The following is a 9,314-nucleotide window of genomic DNA, read 5'->3' as shown; positions in this document are numbered from 1 at the left end:
GCACTTAAAACTAAGTAAAGTACCATGTAATTTTTCCAACAGGTGTACTAAATGCACATTTTCCAATGAGAGCATTCCCTAAATAAAATTAAGTAAAATCTAATGTTAGTTAGATATGCACACTGTCTGAACATCACACCTGAAAAAGTAGGTGCACTCTCATTGTTATCTTTATGTTGGTTATCTACGTCTGCTCTATTCTATGTTTTGGATTTTTGAGATACATGATCTTTTTATGAAAGTAAGTAAAATGATATAGTTTTGTAGTCTTTCTTATGTTTAAACCAGTTATGCATTCATGATACACATTATATATGCACAAACCACTCCTTTATTTTACCACTTGCTAGACGGCTTTCTAACAGCCTTGTTTGCGCACTGGTGGTGACCCCTAAATCTCCCACCCTTACTTTCAGGCACACTAGGGTCCAATGGTCTGTCATAGATAGAGTTTCTGATGACTAGCTTGTCTATCTATTTACCTAGTTCTGTTTCATATTTTTTTAACCAAACCTTGGTGTTTAATTTTATCATTTCACTGTTATGTAGTAATTCTAATATTTATAGACAGTTATAGTAGTTGTTTCAGACTTATGAGGATATATGGTATAGCTTTTATGTATATGAGTTGTTGATATCAATATCCGACTTGTGATATCTTTTTATGTTGTTTGTATCTATGAGACTTATTGATATTTGTTGAGTATCTTGGTTCCGTTGTCTATTTAAACTGAACAATTGCTTATGTCATATTTAGTTCATTATATTTGCTTTTATGTATGACACTATGATTATGTTCTATGTATGATGAATGAGATATATGCACCGATCATTGATATAGGCTTAACTATATACTTTTGGATAGTGTTTAGCCCTGATGAATGAGATATATGCACCGATCATTGATATAGGCTTAACTATATACTTTTGGATAGTGTTTAGCCCAATTGTGTATGCTGTCTAGCCTAGTCATTGATATAGGCTTAACTATATACTTTTGGATAGTGTTTAGCCCAATTGTGTATGCTGTCTAGCCTAGTCATGTGTCCATCAGGTGTTTCTAAGATATAGTGTGATAAGATATTTAAGTCTAGTTTCAATTGAGATCAAGTTTGCATTGAATACATGTGCTGAAAGTTAATGTGAAAATACCAAAGGGTGTGAATCTAGACTACTTGAAAGCCTACTAAATTTTCTAGATTATTTAATCAAATCAAATTGTCTTTTAGTGTTTTCTAGATTAATGAATACTCCATGCCTGAATGATTGTTTCATGCTTATGTATACCTTATTGATCTAATGGAAATGGAAGTTGTTGTTAAATTTAAGCATTATGCTTATCTCCTTACTCTATATTTCTTTGGTCGATTTCATTGAGTGTGGGTATTTATCTGTATCTCTAGGGTAGGGTTCTTAGAAATGTGGTTCATCATGTTTATCTATAGTAGTGATATATGTATCTCTAGATAAATAGGCTAACCCTAGTTATATATCATTTATTCTAAAATGGAGGGAAATGAAGGTGAAAATATTCCCCTACATTATCACGCATTCTATATGATTTGATTCTTTCTAAAATTGGTATGCAACATATAGGAAAATTTTTGGATCATGACATGATCCCAAAGATCAAGAAATAATTTTCTTTACTAAAAGTGCAAACACGATACTATATTTTCTTTGTTTTAAAATTGTGTCTATGCCCCAAATTTCAAAAAACCATGTAACCCAGCTCCTTGTGTTATTTATCTTGTGTAGGACTCCAAAAATATAAAATTAATGTGTTTTAGCACTTCTTACTTAGTAGTACACACAGTGTCTACTATATTTTTCTAATATCATAAAATACCCCTCCCAGTTTCACCCATCAAAATCTCTCATCCTTTATCTTCTTCACACTCTCTCCTCTCTCTTCCAAGTGTCTACCTTTACTGAGATTTATGATAATACAACTAAAGTGATAATAAAAAATAAGTGTTGGAAGTATTGAAACATCATGATTTTTATTTTATTGAAGTTTTAAGACATTTCGATCATGATAAATGGATCGAGTCATCCATTGAAATAACCCAATCAATGTATTGAGAGGTGCATCCTTATATTCAATCTAAAGTGGCTCCTTAGAATTAATGTCTTTTGAGTTTTTCCATATTCGAATTATATCGGTGTGTAAAACACGTATACTCTTAACTGGTCGTTTTTCTAGATTTCAGGCTCGTCTATATAGTGCATGATTTCACTCCTATATTCACATATATATATTGAATTGATCTCAAATCAATTTCTAGCATACTCAAACAACATCAGCCCTCCTCCGACGACATCAGCCCTCCTCCGGCGAGACTCGTTGCCGCCGTTCCCCAAATCCGCTCACGAGATCTCGAGCCTTCGCCTGCAACAGAGCCGCCGCTTCCCCAAATCCGCTCACGAGTTCTCGAGCCCTCCTCCAACGACATCAGCTCACGAATCTCGAGCCTTCGAAGGAGGAGGTCATGGGGATCTTCGCCGTCATCGCCAGCGCCACCTCGAGATCCGTCGCTGAGGTACATATGTGAATTCTTCAATCTACAAACTACTCATTATGTATTTTTTGTGAGATCCCTCATAAATCCTGGCAAGTCACAGCAGTCTTGACTGTCTGGAATGAAAGAGGAGAGAAAAAGGGAATTATGGAAAAAGAGAAAACGGGAGATTATATTCACATGTTTTTTCTGTTTTTCTAGTCGATTACTGTCTTTGTATAAGAATACTCACTTGTGTCTATTCCACTTCCCCTGTAAGCTAGCTTCTCTTCAGTAACTCGTAATTGCATCTAGTTTTATCTCAAATGTAATTTGTCTGCGGTCCTAGTCATGGGTGTGGTGTTATATGGATATCATGCTATACATTTGCTTAAGCATAGTTTTAATATCATTATCCTGACCTACTGATGCTCATAATTTTCATATGGTAAAGGTACACTAGTGTTTTATGTGGTTCTAGCTTCTGTTGAGTGTGTAGTACAATTTCACATTCACTTCATTAGCTATTTTCTTCTCGCAATGCATCTTGCTCTCTCATTCCACGTCTTTATAATTGCAGCCTGATTCAGTGGAGACCTTGTCAACTGTTATAATGGAAGAGCTTCGGAGATTGGCTTACCAAGTGTCGGAAGAGGAAGTACTGCGAGCACGGAACCAGGTAACACAATTCATATTTTTGTTGAACATTCTTATAAGCTGCGCAAAAGTTTTTCTGTTTGGTAGCACCTTGAGTATTTTGCGCATGAAATAATTGAATAGTCATATGCTGTTTGGGTGAACTTGATTTTCTGTGCTAAGCATGAAAGCTATCCATAGGGAGCAAACCTTCAATATTGTTGATCAGTTAACTATTCATCTTTGTGGGGAAGTGAATACTTAATTTTTTATCATCTCTGCAATCATATGTTTCTAAGGTGATTCTAATTTAATTTGTTAGATAATGTGCCTCAAACATGAAACAAGTTCCCTGTGAGGAAATATTTAACTCTTTGTCTCTGAGGAATGCAGCAAGATATTCATATTTAGTATTTTAATCCTTCGTCTTCATCCATTTTCCTCTGCTTGTAAGATTTGTCTAGGGTTGTCATTTTTTTAGTAAGTTTCAGCTCTCAGTGTAGATGTTGTATACATCAATGTTGGGAGCATGATAGGGAAAGGATGATATAGATTTCCTTGGCAGTCCAGAGATACAGAACATGTTGACATCTTTGTTTACCTATTTTTGTGTAGCATGATTTTGAAGTTTCTACCTATAAATAGAAATATGTCATGTTATATTTCACTCGAGACAGTGGGCCCTTTGTTCTATTCTTAACCTTATCCTGTAGAACAGGACGCACTGAAAAGGGAAAACCAAGTTTTAACTGTCAATATCTGTTCGTGTAACCCTTATTTTGGTATGATTAGTTGGATTTTGGTAGTTTCAGAGTTTCAGATTGAAATTGTTACATGGAACAAATAGAGTTCAATTACAAGCTTTTGTTCATTAATTTCCTTTTCTCCCCAAAGCTATCTTGAAAAATCCGAGTGAATAGCATCAATGGTGGGTGGTTGGAACACAGGTTGAGCATTCTCTTTTATGCAGCTATCTTGTAATGTGATTTGAGCTTATATTCAACTACTTTGGTTGTAACTTTGGAGGTTAAGTCTGTCTTTGATAAAACTCTGTTTGATGTTGTAACTCATGATGTAACTCTGTTTGATGCTTGTAGCTTTGTTGTGGCTTATATTCAGCTACTTTGGTTGTAGTTCAGTTCTCTTTTATGCAGCTATATTGTAATGTGATTTGAACTTATATGCAGCCATCTTGTAATGATTATTCAGCTACTTTGGTGTGATTTGAGCTTATGATGCTTGTAGCTTTGCTGTGGCTTATTTACTGGTGTGATTTGAGCTTATATGATTTGAGAGCAAATATGTCTTGGTCAATTTTGATGTGATCCTGTTTCCAGGTCTGATTGAGCTTATATGATTTGAGAGCAAATATGTCTTGGTCAATTTTGATGTGATCCTGTTTCCAGGTCTGAGTGTAATCGTGAGAAGGGAAACATAAGAGGGTTCATTTTGTTCATGGAAATCTCGGTACTTATTCTCTTATCGGGTAGAGAATGTATTGTTCCTAACGGATTGTGCGAGTGAATTAAAAAGCTGAGAGATTTCTACTCCCAGTCGTGTTTTGTCGTGCATCAATGCAAAGGCTGGGAGGTTTGGACTACAATTTGTGCTTGTTGTATGTATTATGTGCTAGTGTAATTGTTGTGCACTAAAACAAGGGTTGAGGTCATGGGCATTCCATTTTTGCTGTCGTTCTGCTGTGGGTGCCCTTTAAATGTGATTTGTTTGAGTTGAAATTTCCCTCACTCATATATATTACCCTCACTCAAAGAATGAGATGGATGAATATGATTACCCTCACTCATATATATTACCCTGGTCATGTTCACATGTTCCAATCAGCACATGGTGTTGTGACAATTTGCTTAGCTGGTGTATATTCACTACACATGGTGTGGCAATTTGCTTAGCTGGTGTTGTGACAATTGCTTTCTATAGAGGGCCTCATCTGAATCCTTTGAATCAACAACATCATCTCTTTAGCCACAAAAATAACTCAAGCCACCACACACAAATCCATTCAAAGGCGACATGGATAATACATTCTTACTCTACTTAGCACAAATACAACAAACTTCAACAAATCCATAATATCAATCTCAATCTTTCTCTTTTCCCGCAATTCTCCACTTGACACGGGGTTCGTCTTAGTTCCAGATCTAGAGAGTATAGCCCTCCTTCCACAATGGCACAACAGTCCATGACGATTGCTTGAAGATGACTCCATGAATATTTGTGGCTACAGATACAAATGTATATGGCACTTCTATCTGAAACCAAATATTTGTACCAAGATTGATTAGTTTCTCCAGTAATATACTTATGCTGTGATGCTTCTTACTACAAATAGCCAAAGCTGACCACTTAAATAAGTGAAGAAGCAACCAGAAGGGGGAAACAGAGCAAGTGATACATATGGTGGCATTTATCATCAAATGCTATTAGTTATATTCTGCTCTAGGAAATAAGATATAATAACTCTAAACTCCTTTTCCCATATAAGTATGTAATACTGTTTAAAATATCTAATTTCAAGTAAGCAATAGGCTGGTTTAACCCCCAAAACAATTCCATTGAGCTTGATAAACATAGGTTGAATAGCCACTTAAATGGAAAAATCTTAAGTAACCCTTATACGAGTCAGTTTTTCCTATATTTCAATATAGAAAAAAACTTAAATAACTCAGCCAAATTTTCAGAGAATATAGATCAATGATAAAGGTTAACAAAAGAAACTTTGACACACCATCATAATATATGCTAAACTTGTTTACAGAAAAACCTACAAGTATCATAGCAACTTTCCAAGAAGTAATTTCAGATGGGATGGATATGGCAGTTTTAATGTTAATTCTCAATAAAGACCTTGTTATCAAACAACTAACTCAATCCAACTAACAAAAATTATTATTGGGTTTTTATTGGGACTGGATTTCACCTGAGAGAGGATAGCTCACGAACTCTGGCTCACAGAGGAGGATGAGTGGATCTGGCTCACGAACTCTGGCTCATGACGACGAGATCAGCACCAGATCGACGACGAGATCAGCTCGACGGCGAGATCAGCTTCAAATCGACGGCGAGATCAGCAGCACGACGACGAGATCAGCAGCACGACGAGCTGAGTGATGACGACGAGACCGAGGGAGGATGAGGACGAGTCCGAGCGAGGATGACGACGAGAATGATGACGGCGAGATCAGCAGCACGACGTTCGAGAAAGCGGCGGCTCAGAAGGATGATCTCGTCGACCTCCTCCTTCGAAGGCTCGAGATTTGTGAGCTGATGTCGTTGGAGGAGTGCTCGAGAACTCGTGAGCGGATATGGGGAAGCGACGGCTCTGTTGCAGGCGAAGGCTCGAGATCTCGTGAGCGGATTTGGGGAACGGCGGCAACGAGTCTCGCCGGAGGAGGGCTGATGTCGTCGGAGGAGGGCTGATGTCGTCGGAGATTAATACTATTAAACAAAAACCTTAATGGGCCGCCTCTTTAAAATCGAGAACTCTAACCAACACCAATTGCCATAGCTCCATCTCCTTCTCTATCTCCACACGCTTCTCCTTCTCTAATCATCCAATAATACTCTCCGTTGATCTCTCATCCCTCTTTAAAGACCTTGCCATCACCATCTTTGATTTCGAGTTTTAAGGAAAACTTCTAGCAAAGAGAGAAAATAAAATTCGGCTTTTTGGAGTTCGTTCAGTTTTGACTAGGTGGTATATTGGGTGGTTATTCCTTTTACATTTGGGTAAAATTCTACTAAAGTTTCATCACTAATTGTTATTCAATTTGAACGAGTCATATTTTCATTGGTGCTCTGTAGATATAGCAAATTCTATGTAACCAACAACCCTATCTTGGTGATACTGGTATGTTCATCTTGTCTTTGATGTTGATCAAGGGTCAATATTCTTTGAGATTTAGATGTTATTTCTTATGGTTGATGACAATGATGCAAATGTTTGATATAGAATTCGTAATGGTGTTGGATGTTAGTAGGACATGAGACAGAGAGGATGTTGGGATGATGGGGGAAGATTTTGTGTGTATTTGAAATATGTTAATGTATTTTGGAAGTATAGTGTATTAGAATTTCTTACATCACCTCATATGATAGATGACTCAGCAAGATTGATCATCATCAGGATAATAGATGATTGAGCACTGTTAATTATTATTAAATTTGTTTTCCATATCTATACATAGATAAGAATTGACAAATTGTTTGGCACTTGAATTTTAGTTAGTCATAAATTGTTAGTCACTTGAATTTTTCCATATCTATACACAGTCAGTTTGTGAGCATTCGATGTATTTGAATAGATAGTAGCAACCTCATAGGGTAAACAGAATACAGAGTCATTTCTAGCATATGTCGAGAAGGTGATGATACGAGATTGAGGTATAGATTTGAGCAAGACCGGAGTTATCTCAGAGTATCAGGATGTCTTTTAGGACATACCTAGATTACCTCTAGTGAGAGAGGTTGAGTCCTGCATCAAGTTGCAGCCGGGCACAGTACCGATATCCCGAGCACCTTATTGTATAGCACCTGCTGATATGAGGAAGCTACAGACTCAGCTAGATGAGTTGTTAACTCAGGATTTTATTTGCCGAAGTCATTTTTATAGGAGCACCGGTCCTCTTTGTGGAGAAGAAGGACGGTAGCATGCGATTATGTATAAATTATCGTGAATTGAACAACGTCACTTCCCGGATCAGGTAACCACTATCGAGGATTTATGTCTTGTTTGACTAGCTGCGAGGAGCGTAGTATTTCTCAAAAATTAATCTTTGTTCTGGTTATTTTCAATTGCGAGGGCGGGAAATAGATATTTCCAAAATCATCTTTCTGACTCGATATGGGTCTTTCGAATTTCTTATCATGCCATTTGAGCTGACCAATGCACCCGCGGTATTCATGGATTTGTTGAACCGGGTTTTTCGTCCACGTTTGGACCAGTTTGTAGTTGTTTTATCAACGACATCCTTATCTGTTAGAGATTGGAGGTAGAGCACGAGCAGCATATTCATTTGGCATTACAGACTTTGCGGGAGCATCAGTTATACGCCATGTTCAGTAAATTATAGTTTTGGCTATCTGAGGTAAGATTTTTGACCATGTTATCAGCAAGGAGGGTATTACAGTTAATCCAACTAAAGTGAAAGCAATACTTGATTGGGAGCTACCAAAGACGGTTACAGAGATTCGTAGTTTCTTAGGTTTGGCCGGTATTACAAGAAGTTCATTCCGGACTTCTCAAAGATTGCGACGCCACTTACACACCTTAATAAAGAAGAGTGTACCATTTGTTTGGGGCACAGAGTGTCGAGATACCTTTGAGACTTTAAAGGCTAAGTTAACTACAGCGCAACTATTAACTATTTTGAGCAGTGATAAGACATTTGTGGTCTACATGGATGCGTCGTTAGCGAGTCTAGGAGGTGTTTTGATGTAGACCCAGAGAGTAGTGGCTTATATTTTGTGACAGTTGAGAACGCATGAGCAGAATTATCTCACGCATGACTTGGAGCTAGCAACAGTGGTCTTTGCATTGAAGACACGTAGACATTACATGTACGGAGTACAGTTTGAGCTATTCATGGATCACCAGAGACAACGACGATGGGTCAAATTTATCAAGGATTATGAGTTTTTACGATTCAATATCGTTCAGTGAAGACGACTTATATAGCAAAAAATTATGCGAGGATATTCATTCAGGAGATCATGAGACTACATGGAGTTCTAGAGACGATTGTATCAGACCGAGTTTAGTTTTCACTTCAAATTTTTGGAGGAGTTTTCAGAAATCTTTCGGTAGCCAGTTGTCGTATTCTAGTGTGTTCCACCCGTAGACAGACGGACAGACAAAGAGAGTCAACCAAGTATTAGAGGATATCTCTGAAGATTTTTCAACATATGAAACAAGAACCACAACATTATTTTCAGATCTTATTTTACGTGTAAACCCTAAACATGCATGAAAACATCAAAACGTCGATATAATCATCAAAACTAAGTTAAAGCACATGTTTAATTATTTTCAGATCTTATTTTACTTCTGAAAATTCATTCATAATCTTTTAAACACAAAAAGGATTTAATATTTAACTCATATATTATAAAAGAAGTATTTTTATACTCAAAATAGTTGATTAGGCTCAATAAATCCAC

General features: G+C 37.0%; 1 long non-coding RNA gene across 1 annotated transcript; it reads left to right on the top strand.

The window, feature by feature from the left end:
• On the top strand, positions 2,307-4,362 carry LOC109831182. The gene is made up of 3 exons (XR_002244427.1): positions 2,307-2,543; positions 3,082-3,180; positions 4,032-4,362. It is a non-coding gene; the product is annotated as an uncharacterized LOC109831182 (long non-coding RNA).

This window comes from Asparagus officinalis, chromosome 2 (assembly GCF_001876935.1).
Source record: "Asparagus officinalis chromosome 2, Aspof.V1, whole genome shotgun sequence".
NCBI lineage: Eukaryota > Viridiplantae > Streptophyta > Magnoliopsida > Asparagales > Asparagaceae > Asparagus > Asparagus officinalis.
The sequence above is the reverse complement of the archived record's forward strand: the minus strand, read 5'-3'. Positions and strand labels throughout refer to the sequence as shown.